Genomic DNA, 15,737 nt, shown 5'->3' with positions numbered 1-15,737 from the left:
TTGCCCTGCTCTTATCTTCCTTCCCTTCACTTTTGGTTGATGTTAGGAGATATTGGGACTGGTGTACAGTGGTGTGACTCACTACGATGCTCTCAAACTTAGAATTTTATCTTATGAATTTTATACAAGTATTCTTTTCTGTAAAAAAAAAAAAAAGTATTTAGAAAGCAAAAGATGAATTTTTTCAAAGTAACTGATGTGTTAGAGTATTACCAACTAAATGTTTTTCATTCATCTTTTAGAATAAAATGTCAGTTTTGTATGTTGATATTCTATAATTTCACAAGATGTTTTTACCCCCAAGCACATGTTGCTTTTGAGCCACAACCAGTCCTAGGTCAGGAATTTCTCAGAACAATGTTTAACATCAACCCCTTAAAAAAATGAAATGTGAAAAGCTATCCCGAGTGCGGCTATAAGATTTGAATGAATTCTAAGTGCTAGCTGTACTGGTGTGTAGATGATGTTATTCCAAAATAACTGCAAAAAGTGCACTTTTCAGGGATGTCTGGATTGGGGAACTCTGCTTGAGCTACCATAAGAGGGATTTTTCTAGTTATGAGTATCTCATGACTCTGGGAGTCAGAGGATGTGGAGGCTTCCCTACTCCTCAAAGGGCTGAAGTTAAGACTGGCAGGTGGCTATTCCTACTGTGGATTTTGTAGCTGGACAGTGCAGCCCTGCTTGTTCATCACTTCTGGGTAGGAATGTTCAATACCACTGGTTGTGGTGTTCACACAACACATAGCTGCTCCTTGCTCCTCAGCGAGCACTGGCTGGGCTGAATGCGGAGGGCTATGCTTTACAAACTGGGATGCACGCTGAGCAAACGAGGGTCTCTGTGCAAGCTCACCGGTGATTCTGTCTCCAAGGACAAGTACAAAATCTGTGGATGTGTACTTTACCTTACAGGGAGTCTGAAGATTGCTGGAGAAGTCAGAAACTGGCTGGAGCATACCCAAAGCAGTGGGAAGCTGAAGACTTCTGGGGTGTCATCACTCTCTAAATCGCAGGTGATAATTTCATTATTACTTTTGCAGATGTATCTATGGATATCTGAGCAGTAGATTTCTTCTTTTCTGATTGGGATGAAGAAATAGAGTTTTTTTCTTCACTGGGATTCAATGGGGATTGCAGAGTTGAGACCGGGTCCTACTGCTCTGTCAGACCCTAACAAACTCTTTGCTTCCAGGGAGCTGCGAGCCACTTTCCGCTTGGGCTGGGCTGACCTGCAGCTGGGGTGCCTGAAGCTCTGCAGCAGCACCCAGAGCATGAACACAGGGCAACATCAGACCCTTCGGACCTTCCCTGCTTGGTAAGTCTAGATGTGCTTGATGCATGATAGATTGAGGCAGCACAGCAGGCATTCATAGGTGAATCACACATTTTGAGAGCCAGCAGAGAAGTATTTCTGGAACAGCCTGATGAGAGCCCCACTGAGCATTACCTCTGCCATTCTGGCCATGCCCGGTTGCTGCTTACTAACAGAGAGAGGAGGAAAAAAAAAAGGTTTTCTTGATTCATCTATTTCTTTCTCTTTTTTTTTTTCCCAGCCTAGATCAGCTGAAGCCAGTAATAAGTTTCCATCCTTCAAAAAATTATGTATAACTTAAAAACTATGAGACTCAGGGATTAACACTAATTGTATTAATATTTGCTCAGCAGATTAGCTCTGAAGAGCTGATAATTCATCAGCTTTGTTCACTGTGGTTTAGTGCCCATGAATTCCCTCTCTGGAAGTGGCTTGCTGCAGCATTTCTGTCTTTTGAGGTCAATGTGATGAGCTGCGTGGGTGTTTTTAGACACGAATCACATGCAAAAGGCTGATTCTTTTTTTTTTCCTGACATACTAGAGAGCTTTAAAAAAAAAAAACTTCCAACTTCCTTTTCAATTGAAAAACAGTGCAAAGTTTCATATTCACTGATTGTTCTCTGTGCTCCAGAGCTGTGTAACTTTTTCATTACATAGAAAGGGCTGGTGTTGTGTGGTTTCAGAAGAGACACATCCAGTTGTTCCAGAAAAGGGAAGCTGTCTGGGTGTTGGGTCACCTCCCACCTGCAAGAAACTTTCTCTTGGTTAAGAAGTGGAGCAGCCTCCCAGAGCCATGGGCCCTTCTCTGTAAGTTGCATCAGTATACATTATTCTGTCGGTGCTGTAGTGACTTCATTTTGTGTCCAAGCTAGCAGTTTGGTCATTTTTTCTGTGCTGTTTGTGTTTTGATTATTCAGATTGGAGTTGCCTGACTGAAATCTAGGTCTGTTTGCTGACTATAGTGACTCTGGGGGCACAAAAACTAGCCTTGAATGCTACCTGCATTTGTGGGCAAAGGAAAGGTAATGATTGCTAAAGTGATTGCTACCTCAAAGGGAGAACAGGGATTCTGTTCAGCTTGCATGGTCTTTGCTTTCTGGTGGACCATGTGCCCAGCAGACGCGTAGAACATAGCCATTGAAGGCAGTTGTCACAGGGAGGTGAAAGAGCCCTAGTTTGCCTTAGCTGAGCCTGTGACGCTGGTCTCTCTTGCTTTGATCAGCTGAATTACAATCTGCTTTGTAGTGTTTGTGGGCTTGCTGTGTCTTTCAGGAAGTCAGGGAGTAGATTATTTGTGTCTTCTTTTTCATAGCTCAATTACTGAGCACTGCTGACTCCACAGGGATGCTGGGAGGCCATACCTCTGGCTTTTGTGCCTTGGGTACCTGAACTGAAGCACGGATATTCAAAGTTTCTCAGTTTAATTCCAGCTAATGTAGACTTTGGGGTTTTACATTGGTTAAAATGACACTTGTAGGATTGGAAAGCATAAGTGCTTGAAGAAGAGATATCATCAGGTATTAAACTCTCATTTGAAAGTTATAAATCCTTAGGCAAATAATATCCTTTTTTATTAAAGGAACACTGGCAAGCATCACCCTGATACTATATTTAGCTTTTAAATTAAGTGTGTTCTGAGATCTTCATTTGCTGAGTGGCCTAAACCCCTTGTCTGCAGCACTGAGGCAATAAGTGCTGTATCTGTGAAGAGCTCTAGGACCTGTGGACTGATGTCAGAGCAATGCTGGGAAGAGGCTGTGGAGCTGCAGTGCCCTTGGGGTGAGATGTTTAGCTGCTTTTAAGGTAAGTCATGGTCCGCAACCTCTCTTCCGTCTTTCACCTTCTGGAGTGCAGTAGTCATGAAGAAGCTTTTAGTGTCTGCATGTGTTAATACTTAAATGCTTGGGCATCCAGACTTGTGTTTCTTTGTGACTTGGAATGCTGAATATCTTCTTTTTTGATTCAGGAAAGAGAGACTGTTAGGAAAATGGACATATTCAGCCTTCTGAGTAAGAAGTATCCTAGCGGTAAGGTGAAACGGGTCAGGGGGGACATGCAGACGGCACACAGGGACATGCGTCACCTTTAGTACCTTGCTGGTGTGGCTGCCAGGCAGAGGAATGAGCTTTTGCAGATGTAGTTCTGCTGTGCTTGCTGTATACTGGAGCAGGTCTGCACATCTACAGACTGTGCACTGAGCAGTGGCAGAGGGATGGGAATAAGGCAACAGCTTCTTGGCATGAGGGTACCGTTAGCTGGCTGTGAACCGCAGCTGCTGAGCTCTGCTGCTCCATGCCCTCCTCAAAAAGGTCAGCAGTACAGCTTCCTGAGGAAAAGAAGGCAACTGTTAAATCGGCACCAGTTTCTGAACTGTAGTGGGTAATGTCATAAAATCCCTGTGTATTTTACCTAACAGATCTTGGTATGTCCTGGGCTCACAGCTGCATCCCACTAGCTATGAGAGATGCCCCACCACACAGGACATGGTGCATCACTGGCAGAATTAAAAGGGGTGCCCGGGATGGGTCAGAGGTGTTTCAGCTTGAGCAGGGTCACTCTTTTCCTTTTCTGACAGGAAAGGATCAAGGTGGAGAGAAGTGTGAAGAAGAAACTTTTGGACACCTTGGAACTTATGAAGAATTTCTTAAGCTGCCAGCCAGCCGGTAGGTGTAAATGCTTCCTAGACGTTTGTATTTCTTAAGATACATCTCACAGGCCTCACCTGTGAGCAAGGTAAAGGAAACATGAGCCATCCTTGTGTTTTGCCATGAACCCAGGTGCTCATGTCCAGCTCAGTTATTGCAGTCTGTAGCACTGGCTGTGGGCTGAAAACTGCCAGAATAAGACTGCAAAGCTTTCTGCAAGATTGTCCTGAACCCTTGGCATAAATATATGTTGCATAGTGCAGAAAAAAAACAAAACCTGACTCTAAGTCACTCTCTGTTCTTAGGATATCCATGGATATTACCTATTTAAAGACTTAACATGTTACTGAAATGATGCTGTTCTGGATGAAACTCAGGCTTGTGTTGTAAGCAGGAAAAAAAAAAAAAGGAATGTGTATGGGCAAGGGAGCTGCCATGGGGAAATCTCACTGAAGAGTTACTTTCTTCTGGCTGCAATTTTGCTTTTTGCCTTTTTTTTTCCCCTCCTCTCACAAGAGCCTTTTGTCTACATAGATGATGCTGTGTCAGTGCAGCAGAGATGGAAAGAGCTTTAAGCCTCAGCCAGAAGCAAAATCCCAACCCAGATGAGCGCTGGAGGACACAGAAGTTCCCCAAGCTGGTGAGTGAACAAATCTAAATCCTAATGTCAGGGACACGCAGCAGAAGCAGAGTGTGGTATGGCTGAGGCAGCCTGCTAGAGCAGTGCTCTGACCCTGTGGGAGCGTCCTCGCTGTTTTTCCTACTTACGCTAAGCTGAAGTGCAAGGCCCAGCTGTACCTGTATGGATTGCACAGCCCCATCCCAGCACGAGATAACCCTCCTAGTGCTGGGACAGAAGAACTTGGCTTCTTCTGAGGTTATTTCTTCAGTCTCTCGTAACTAAGTGGCGCAACCCCTCTTCACAGAGCATTAACCTTTCTCTTTGCTTGACTGGCTGCACTGTGGGTAGAGTGAAAGTGCCTGGAGCATCCACACCTCATATTTTGATATTTTTAAGACCAGGCTCTAGACTTGTCCCTAGTTACAGTCTCTGCATTACCCCAGAAAAGAGGTATTTTTGGACACACAGGTACTTGTTGCTGTTGAAGAACCCGTAACTCATCTCTTGGCAATGTTTTGACCTGCTGTTTGGGGCCATCTGGAGATACAAAAAGTAAGTGAGCTTGTTTTCCAGATAACCCTTCAGAAGAAGCAGTCGCTAGACTTTGCATTCATTACACATCAAGAAAATGCTGCAGAAGTAAAGAAGCAAGCCCTAAAGCATTTACTTCTTGCAGCACATTTGGTGTTACCCTCAGGCTCTGCCTCCAGCAGCCTGCACTCCCCTCACCGTGGAGCTGTTCCCACAGGAAGAGTTGAGAACAAACCCCATGTTAGCAACATGCAGTATCATTTCTGCTCTTGGAAATCACATTTAGAGAAAGCCACAACTAAGACAACAGGACACTTGGTTTGTTTAATGTACTACTAATATTAATTAGTAAATAAGTAGTGATTGATTGAGGTTTACTTATTTAAGTAATAAAATTATTATTTCCTCTTGCAGAAGAATCCCAGCTCGGCACAAGAAAGGACAGCTCACCTTGCTCCTCAGCTGCTGCTTTCCACCCAGGTCTCAGTTGGGAAGATCCCACTGCTGTGCTGCTGGAGCTGACAGGTAGCAGCTGCCAGTCACATTTGTCTCCCAGATGCATCACTCCTCTCCTTTCAGTGCATCACAGCTGGAAAAGGAAGTGGCCTCCCACTGTTTCCTTCCCTCCCTCCCACCTCTTTTACAAATTTTGTTCTTGTACCACCTTGGCTCTTTTCTCCTTTTTAGAGATAGTGCTTAAAGTAATAACTCCAGCTACTTACATTAACAGCTACTACCTGGAAAGCCATAAATAACTGTCATAAACTAATATTAATGTCACTGTTTTAATATGAATAAATACTGGAAATGGGAGAATCTGTTGTTTTATTTTCCTTGTTGGAGTGTTGGGGAAGCAGCTATCACTCAGACATGCAACTCACTCCCCTGCTTTCCACATTTTGGAGCTTGAAAAAAGAGCCTCAGCTCTGATGAGGTCTGAGGGCCCTGCCTACACTTCCTCCCCCACCAAAACTGCCACCTTAATCCCCCAGCGTAGCCTCAACAAGGGCCTTGTGGAGTGAAAGGCACTGAGCTGGCTGGGCAGTGGCAGTGCAGGGAAGCACTCCCAATGTGAATTAGTCCAGCATAGCCCAAGGAAAGACTGGCACACTTACCCAACAAGTCACTTACCTGCAGTCCTCAGCCCACAGGGCATGGCTGAAGCTCTGCCACAGCTCCAGGGTGGCTGAAGAGTGCATGGTCTCTTCCCCACCAGACCCTCAGCAAGACCCTGCACGGTGCAGCTGCTGGAGGTTCACCGTGCCCTGCATCCCAGGCTCTGCTGGGACAAGGGCCCCAAACTCCTCCGGGAGTCCTTCCCAGCACACCTCTGCTCTGGCAGGGACTGGAGTGCTGCCCAAGTATTGAAAATTCCCTTTTCCCTGCTGGAGAATTGAGGCAAGGGAGAAAGCTCACAATCAATCCAGATCAGAAAGCTTCCTATTCATTAACCTGTTTTTACTAAGGGAATCAAGTTCTTACTGTGCCCTGCAGCCTTCTCTCAGCCACACGATGGCAGAAGAAACAAAGATCTGCTTTTAAAATAGCTGCTGCAAATAGGGGAGGCCTCTGGATGTGCTGCTGAAAATACACTCATCTCTTACAAGCTCAAGAACCCACCAGGAAACCAGCCTGGTCAACAAAAGGGGGTGGGAGGGAGCTGTGCTACCTGTCAGTTCGTCTATAGCATCTCCAGAGAGGTCACAGCTTCATTTCTCATGCAGAAGGTCTCACACCATGTCATCACATAGTCACAGAATCATAGAATATCCCGAGTTGGAAGGGACCCATAAGGATCATCGAGTCCAACTCCCGGCACCACACAGGCCTACCCAAAAATTCAGACCATATGACTAAGAGCACAGTCCAAACACTTCTTAAACTACAACAGGCTTGGTGCCGTGACTACATCTCTGGGGAGCCTGTTCCAGTGCACAACCACCCTCTCAGTGAAAAACCTCTTCCTGCTATCCAGTCCAGATGCCACACAGGACCACACGAGTCTCCACATCATCCAGTGATCACAACAGCATAAAGAGCAAGCTCCAGTATTTCATAACAGGCAACTGGAAATTCAACAGCACAAGGCCCTGAGCCACCTGACAGAACTAGACCTGCTTTGTCCCCCAGGCAGTTGGACGGGTGACCTCCAGAGGTCCCTTCCCACCCGAATTACTCCATGGACACATCTGTTCCAGGTCAACCTCTGCAGACAGCTCTGCTCCATCCATCTCTGCACACTCTGCCTTTGGCAATGAGGTGTCAGACAAGCTGAGTTTGAACTGGAGGGCCAGTGGAGGTCTCAGGGTATCTCCTTACTGCAAAGCTATTGCTTTAAAAGCCCAAGAGCTATGCTCACAGCCTGGAACAACAATGCTTTTCCCTCAATCACCTCACTTCCTACCTCACAAGGAAGAAAATCCAGAAGCCAGCTTCAGAAGATGTCTTTACACAAGAGACAAAATCCACATTAGAGCCCTGAGTGCTCAGAGTAACAAGCCCTACTTCAAGCCATCACGACAGGAAAAAACAATGAGTACTGCACAGCATCATGTGAGAGAAAGCCAAAGGGCTGTCAATGATTACAATTCCACTGACTTTCTATGCCACCAAATATCATGAAATCCAAAAAAATAGTGCCTTACCATCTGCTGGTTCAACTGTATGTTGTTCCAAAGACAAGATGCACTTCGGTCAGCCTTTCACCAGCCACACAATGCGGGAGAAACATCAGCATGTGTCTCCAGGGCTGGGGGTGGAGCCAGTCCCTTTTCTTCTGCCACGTCACATCCATTTCTCCTCAGGTATCGAGCACCATTTGTGTGAGGAACCGATGCTCAAAAGCCTGCGTTGCTGCCAGCAGTTCTAAAACAGTTGCAGGACACTGCAAATAAAGATAGTATTTGATGAAGGGGCTGATGGACAGTGCTTAGTTCAGAAAAGCTCCTGTCAATAAAGGCAACCTCTGACTAGCTCACATTTACTCTCCCACTAGCGCCCCGGGAGGTCTAAAGCTAACTGACCGCTGCTAACCAGCACCAGTTTCTGGTTTATTCTGCTGCCGTGGGCTCACACCAAAGGCTCAGAGGCTTGTTATTCTCTGAGGGGATTTTGTTTGCCAGTGAAATAAATAGTAACTGCTCACCATAATGTGCCAGTTGAATTGGTTTCAGCCTAAGTAAAAACAGCACAGTATGACTCTCTGTTTTTAAGAAGTAAAAGCTCTCTGCACAATTTCTAGGTCTCCATGGAAAGACTTTGAGGCAGCTGCTCCCCAGACTGTTTCCCAATGCAATGAGGTAAATATTATTCATTCTCCAGGAAAAGAAAAAAAAAAAAAACTTCTGCTAAAAGGAGTCCCTTCAAATGAAGTCCCCTCTGCAAACGCTGAGAAGCACAGAGCTTACTTACCTGCACATCCAGGACTCCGAGGGCCAACACAGGTAGGAGCCTTCTGCCACTGCCCAGCCCCAACATCTCCTCCAGCGAGCTGTAGCAAAGCAGGACATCAGGACATGATCCCTCCTGGCCACACTGGACTCCAGCTCTCTCTCATCTGGCAGATGATCTCACACAGCGACATCTGTTGCAGGAGAGGAGGTAAAATTATGGTAATAAAAGTTGAGAGAGGATCTCACACAAGGGAAAGGTGCTGTTTTAGCTGCGGTCTCTCTAACTAAGGCAGTGCAACCCCCACACTTGCAAACTTACACAGATTTCATCCGTTCAGACACAGCTAGGCAGGGTGTGCAGGGATGTGCTGGGGACAACTGTCAGCATGTGTCACAAGCCCTGGACTGGGTAGGAGATCAAGATGTCCAGGACAAAGCCACTTAGACCTCACATCCCAGGAGGCCCTTAACAATTCAGTGGCTACCAGGATTTGGAGCAAAAACTGCTGTCAGGCTCCCGAGACAGTTTTACTGGGCTTTTGACCTGGACCCTGGGACGTGTCTAGTAGCAGGCACACTGTCATGCATCTGTCTCACTGGGGGCTGGCTCTGGGCTGCAGAGGGAGGATGCTTCAGGATATACTATGGCCCATAACAGCCTTACCAAGATGCTGACTTCTCAGATGCTTGCAACATATCCCCTAGTGTGCACTTTGACAGACAAAGCAGGGCTGCTGCTTTCATGAGCCACAGGAACACAGTGTTGTCCTCCTAAACCCTCCAAAACTAGACTAGCAGCTCACAGCTGAGGCAAGGTAGCCCATTCAACAGCCAAGATTTTTGTAGTCACTGTGTGGAACAGATGATTCACCATAACTTCCTTACTTGCACAAAAAAATGCCATTTTTCCAGAGATATGCAAAGCTTCTGGCTTGCACATAACATGCATTGCTGGGACAATCTAACAAGCTTTGTTTTTCACAGCTGTGACTTCTCATCACAGCAGTGGTTAAATTGCACCTCAGATACTCAGTTTCTTCTTCACAATTGTCTAAGCTGACTTCTATAAAAGAATGAAGAGGTATCAGCATTCATATTGAAACTACATCACATCAGCCTGGTCTCTGCTGAGATGTGGCAGCAGCTAACAGCCACAAACAAGCATCTTTTAGCTCAGCTGTTAGACCATTCCCAGCCTCCAGTGAGGACCAGCTGCTCTCTTGGACGGGGAGCCAGGATCTGAGGGAATAACCCACGTGGCAGGGCAGGACCTCACCAGCCAGGACTCACCCCACCACCCCGGAGCAGGAACCAGGCAGGCCGGGGGGCAGTCAGAATCAAGCAGGAGGCCAGATCACCAAACACATCCATAGGAACAAGGTGGACCCAAGTTTAAGTTGGGAAGCCAAGCTATAGGTTAGGGTCAGGTCCAGCAACAATACCTAAGGCCTGACACAACCCCAGGGTGGCCAGACAGGGCCATAGTGATGAGACGGATCCAGTGCCACTCCTGGACATCAGCCTGGGCCACCAGTCCACAGAGCAATAGGGTTGAAACACCAGCAGCAGCATGGCTGCAGCTAAAACAAAGCCCATCTCCCCTCCCCAGCAGCTCAAGCAGGTACTGAAGGTCTGGGGTTGGGCTTACATAGGGTTCTCAGTCCCTGGGGCAGGGTGTGGACAGGAGGGCACAGGTGAGGCTGCTCAGGACCATTAAGGCCCATTGGTGCCATCTGAGCTCTGACACTTATTGATCAAATTAGTCTGCGAGATCATATACTGCTGAGAGGGTCCTGGCTGCCAGACAGATCGTTTTTAACACATCTTTTTTTTTTTTTGCCATTCATCTTTTTAAACAGGAAATTAATATCCTCAATTGATGTAAATTAAGATTTTCTTCAGATTAATAGTGGGGATTTGCTGCTCTCTACCTGCTGAAATGATTGTCCAAAGGCCTAGGTTACAAAATTTCACAGAATTTTGGTACTCGTTTTAGATCACGCAGTTACGAACAATGTCAGTATAACAGACATCTAAGCAGTTTCTTACAGAAAAAAATAAAAATAAAAAAAAGTTAAAATAACCTTTTAAAGCTTCATTGAGCTTGCATAGCAAGAGTCTGCCCTGCCAGTTCTGCTCTGGGGCTATCTGTTGCACATGGCATGACTAGAAGTCTGCTTCTGGAAATAAAATAAAATAAAATAAAATAAAATAAAATAAAATAAAATAAAATAAAATAAAATAAAATAAAATAAAGTAAAATAAAATAAAGTAAAATAAAGTAAAATAAAATAAAGTAAAATAAAATAAAGTAAAATAAAATAAAGTAAAATAAAATAAAATAAAATAAAATAAAGTAAAGTAAAGTAAAGTAAAATAAAATACCTTCTGTTCTTGTTTGAAAAACCCAAGCAGAAAAGGATTCAGGTAGTGACTCCCTTTCCCTAGACAGACTGTATTAATCCCACCAGTGCTCCTTCCTCTGGGGCAACGTGGACATCAGCGACTGCTACAAAGGGCATTAACCGAGCTCTAGCTTTTAGCTGAGCAGTTGAAAATAAGCCTGGAGGTGAGGTTAATTGCGAATATCACGGGTAGCTCCCGCCTGCCCCAAAAGCGCCCCGCTGGGCGTGATGCCTGCGGCAGGCGGCGCTCCCCACCCACAAATACACCAGAGCCGGTCACCGGCTGCATGCTGAAAAGCAGGAGCTGGGCAAAAAAAAAAAAGTGTTTCCTTCCCTTCCCAGCTGCAGTGAGGAGCCCCTCGCTGTTATCCCTACGGAAGCCACAAACTGGATCCAACCCTCAGCTGTGAGAAATAAAGGCAGGATTAGCGGTGGCATTGGACACCTAGAGCCTTTTGGACAGCAAAAGGAGAAGGGTAAACTTCAGGCATTTTGTGTTCTGAAAAGTCTGGGGTTTTTGGCAAATACAGCCACACAGATCAGCTATGCTGCCTCCTGTAAACTGAAATGCCCTCTTAATTCCTCTGAAAAGAGCAAGACGTGAATGCACTAGAGAATAAATAAGAAATGGTGCTAAACATGGGAACATTGTGCTGTCATTAGCAATTATCACCCTAAACATCACTGCTGGCATTCAGCATCAGGAATTTGTGACCTGTGATAATGAAAACCCTTATGCTGACTTCCTCAGGTGGGGGCTTGACTGATTTCTTTAGATTAATAAAGAAAAAATGTAGAAGAAATTTGGTGACAGACATGGAATACATATGTGAAACATATCAAGAAAAATCAAATGCAATATTGTCCAAATATATCCAGCTGATTTCCCTGTGCTTTTCCATCTTTCACAGAAGTTTGGATTCTGAGGGCTATGATGGGTAGCATTAGGTTGATCTAGTCTTATCTCTTACATATACAGATTACACAGTTTTTGCCAGAAACTGAATTAAATGTATCTTGGAGATGGATTCCAAACAATGACAAACGTTCTCACCCAAGCAAGATAATTCAATGCCCCAGTTCCATCTCGCTGGTAGGAAATGGCACCTTCACTGAATGTAGCAAGTTTCTGCTCCCAGCTGTTAAATCAGACTAGACCTTTTGTCAGCATAAACAGCAAGGTCTCCTTTCCAACTCTTGTTTTATAAATAACTCAGTGAACAATTTACCTCTTTACTATTGTTTAATAAACTGAAAAGGGACAGTTTCTCAATTTAACTTTAAAGACTTAGTTTTTGTTTTGTTTTGTTTTTTTAAGTTCCCCTTTCAAGTTCCTTTAAAATCTCTCAAGGTGTTCCAGATCCTCCTACCAATGTCTATGCCAGAACTGGGCTCCCTTTCAAATATACAAAACACCAGCCCCTTTATTTGATTTTTTTTTCTTTTAACTAAAATATTGCAGCTTTGACATAGCCCTCCAGTGACAACGCTGCCAGTGGGGTGCCATCTGCAGTGGTGCATAGCAGAGCACATCGATAACCCCTGAACAGCACCTCTGCACAAGAGGAGCAAAGCAGATGAAAAGCAAAACCAAAACAAAAAGTGGAAACATCTTTAAGTGGCATCATCAATTGGATGTGTTTCATTGATGACAAACTTACAACATCTAAACAACTAGCAGCACTTGCCAGCTCTTTTTTTGCACATTATTTTGCCTACCATCTGCAGTGAGCTAACGTTTGTAGGTCAACATAGTTAAGAAGGACAACAAAGCCAAACCAGGTGCAGATTTGTATGCCTTCACTTACTGTAAGGAAATGACTGACTAGAAGCAGTAACATATTTTGAGAAACTATCAAACTTACTCAGTGTTATTTATTTTTCTCTTTCCTTGGAATTGGCATTTTGGGAAACAAAATTCCTCCTTGGTGTTGGTAGCTATTAAGCTTTGCTCAGCCCCACTTGTCAAGCAAGCGAGCACAACCATCTGGAGAATCTCTTTACTTTGAACACTCTTCCTTGCCTGGACTGAATCCCTCCTTCCGCAGTGGTGCGGCTCTTTGTGCACTGCACAGCTGCCTCTATTGACTCCTGTGACTTCCTTGGGTACTGTGGGAGATGGAGACAATTTCTACTTGGGTTAATTAGAAGAAAGAATTTTTAGCAGGGAGAACAAACAGCAGATGGATGAATGTGACTTACGTCTCCAGACCGAGGAACAGGAGCCATGCTGCAGGACTGTTTCTTATGTCTTTGTGTCACCCACACCATGTTTGTTCCTCAGATCACACAGGCCACCAGCAATGCAGGTCTTCTACATCCTAAAGAAAAACACATTCAAAGCAATGTTATAAAGAGAAATGGAAGTTTTTTGGCACTCAGGAAGACAGGAAAAGAAGTGGTGTGTGGGGAGGGAGCAGGTGAATTTACTCTACAGCTGCTTCAGAGAGTGAATAAGACTATTTGTGCTACTGGCACATTTGATATTCATGCATCCGATACTGAGCCATTTGTGCAGTGTCACTACTAGGAATTAAGAACTAGGAATAACAAATTGTGCTGTCAGTCAGACACGTCTGGAGAAATCCCAACATATATTTGTGTACTTAAAGCAAGTGACTTGACCAGAGCCAGAAAGTTAAACTGAAGCTGAGAAGTCTCCACATTGTAAAACATTTAAGTTGGCAATACTGGGCCAAATTTACTATTGTGACAAGCAGCACAATTCTATCAAACCCCCAAATCATCTCTATCACTGTTTATAATTTACTTTGTGTAGGACACCAATAGGGTAGAGCTTAACACGTCCTTTTCAAAAGCGCATTTTCCATTAAGTAACTTTTTTTCAAACAAAGAACTTTTCATGGGAAGATGAGGGAATCTGCCTGATGAAATATTGACTCCCCCGATACATATTAAATTTTCAAGCATCATTCAACAACTCTGAATTGACTAATGGCCATCACAGCAAATGGATTTCCACCTAAATCTTTAGTTCTTGTCTGAATGATATTAATACACACTGTTTATCACTAATGAGCTCTAGAATATGATGTTAACAGGAGCAATTAAGGGCGCGCCATAACTGTCTGCAACACTGTGCTGGAGCTGAATATACAGCTAATGAATCACTTCCACAGTTCTGTTCCAGTTTCCTTACTGGAAATTATACTTCACATGAGTTATGCTCATTTTAGTATCCAGGCTGTTAGCTTTATCTTTAAATGCAAGTATTTCTATTAAATCATTTGTGTGTGTTTGGAAGATTGCTTACATAAGGAAGAATCATATAGGTCCTTTGAAGAGCTATCCTATTTGTCTGTTTACTTTTTAATTTGTTGTTCAATGACAGCAGCTACCATCAGTGAGAGGTGCCACAGTTAGGCTAGCTTTTCCTGTGCATGGCATAGTTTTAAAGTTCTCCTAAGGTGCTTCAGTTCAGGAGAACAAAGCTCGATTCAGAGGCCTGTTTAGCCAGGACTGCCAGACCCTGACTTCCTGTGCAGATGACCATAGCACAGAGGTCAGGCACATCAGGTTTTTTTCAGGTCACCTGGTTGAACCCCTGCTCAAGGCAAAAGGGCACTTCTCTAAAAGCTTTGGTGAAGTGCTGGCTTCAGGGAAACATCTGCCTATACGATCCTTCCATGCCACTTGTGGTCACAAGAATTTAAAAGCTAGGATTTAAGTCAAGGAGGAAAGCAAAACACAGTGCTGCACACCTCAATTTTGTTTTGCACTCTTCCCCTGTCAAAGGTTGGGCATCCCTGTCTTTAATGAACTATTTTAAATGCTGAATCTTCAAGGTACTCTGAAATTGTCTCAGCCCTAAGAAGGAAACAAAAGCAGCTACTCAACAGCCACATTCCCAGAAGAGAAGATCAGAATTGCTGAAAGCCTCTAATTTAATGACTTGATCCTACACTTGAAGTTAGACAATTTTTAATACTGACATCTGTGGGAATCTGTTGTAAAGAAAGCTTGGCTTGGAATGGATGAGCTTTCCTACGTTCTGCTATCCTGGGTAATCCACTCACACTATCTAGTCTTGAAGGTGAGTGAAGAAAACCAGAAGTATCATACGACACAGTCATTTGATCACATACTGTGAGAAATTGCTGAGACAAGCCAATGCCAGTTTGAATTTGCTATTCTCATATATTTTGGAAGGAGGCTCAAATTCTGCCTGAAGGTGCTCTGTCAGTTGAACGAGAGAAAGCTACCAGCAATGAAACTCTTTCTGTTCATACACTCAGCTTCGTGCTTCACTGCAACAGAGCTGGCATTCTACAGCTGTGATTTTGCCTTAAATAAGTTCAAAGAAACAGTTTTGCCAGTACACTCACCTGTCTGGGCCGGACTGAGCTGCAGTGCTGTTTCTCTCAGCCCCAGCGCTGGCTGGTGTTTTTAAAACATCCATCTGAAATGCAAGTTGAAATGTAGCTCTTCAACTAGCAAAGTGGAACATGCAATTTCTACCTGTCTTCACCTACAGATATTATCACCACATCTACAAGCACGCTCTGCGCTTTGACATTTTTGATCTCTGACTGATGCTTAGTACCAAATTAGTGAGCAGTTTCTTTTTTATTTTTTAAGAAGTTATCTATCTAAGGACCAAGATCAAAGCACCAAGAGCATCATTTCATTGTGCTGACTTGAATTGCAGTGTCACTTTAATTTGCAGCCACTGAAGCAAAACCTTACCAAAAGCAAAGGAAATACTCCAGCAATTAGCCTGCACTCGGCTCAGTGCTGCACTGCTGCGGCGTTCAGGCTCCTGTGCTGTGGGCTGCCTCCACTGCCCAGCAAAGCCTGCAGGTTAGGGCA

General features: G+C 44.4%; 2 long non-coding RNA genes across 17 annotated transcripts in view; one reads left to right on the top strand and one right to left on the bottom strand.

Annotated features, from left to right (window-relative positions):
- LOC106037772 (uncharacterized) overlaps positions 1-5,663 on the top strand; it is a 19,598-nt gene extending 13,935 nt beyond the window's left edge. For 5 of the 13 annotated variants that reach the window (XR_010834770.1, XR_010834768.1, XR_010834777.1 and 2 more), the window contains 10 exons: positions 913-1,013; positions 1,193-1,315; positions 1,996-2,119; positions 2,230-2,334; positions 2,991-3,115; positions 3,279-3,975; positions 4,492-4,597; positions 5,048-5,131; positions 5,256-5,428; positions 5,525-5,661. This is a non-coding gene — a long non-coding RNA (uncharacterized lncRNA). Of the gene's footprint in view, positions 1-912; positions 1,014-1,192; positions 1,316-1,969; positions 2,120-2,229; positions 2,335-2,891; positions 3,116-3,278; positions 3,976-4,491; positions 4,598-5,047; positions 5,132-5,255; positions 5,429-5,524 lie in introns of all 13 variants that reach the window. The other 8 variants (XR_010834779.1, XR_010834780.1, XR_010834773.1 and 5 more) reach the window with 8 other exon arrangements.
- Positions 1-15,737, bottom strand: part of LOC106037773 (uncharacterized) — a 20,565-nt gene extending 4,828 nt beyond the window's left edge. Inside the window, exons 1-9 of one of the 4 annotated variants that reach the window (XR_010834783.1) lie at positions 15,254-15,737; positions 13,110-13,228; positions 12,773-13,016; positions 8,522-8,693; positions 7,756-7,994; positions 6,242-6,495; positions 5,561-5,699; positions 3,405-3,638; positions 906-3,288 (exon numbers count right to left, since the gene is read on the bottom strand). This is a non-coding gene — a long non-coding RNA (uncharacterized lncRNA). Of the gene's footprint in view, positions 1-905; positions 3,289-3,404; positions 3,639-5,560; positions 5,700-6,241; positions 6,496-7,755; positions 7,995-8,521; positions 8,694-12,772; positions 13,017-13,109; positions 13,229-15,253 lie in introns of those variants that run through there. The other 3 variants (XR_010834786.1, XR_010834785.1, XR_010834782.1) reach the window with 3 other exon arrangements.

Source organism: Anser cygnoides, chromosome 13 (assembly GCF_040182565.1).
Source record: "Anser cygnoides isolate HZ-2024a breed goose chromosome 13, Taihu_goose_T2T_genome, whole genome shotgun sequence".
Classification (NCBI taxonomy): Eukaryota; Metazoa; Chordata; class Aves; order Anseriformes; family Anatidae; genus Anser; species Anser cygnoides.
Note: the sequence above shows the minus strand (reverse complement) of the source record. Positions and strands in the feature narration are given on the sequence as shown.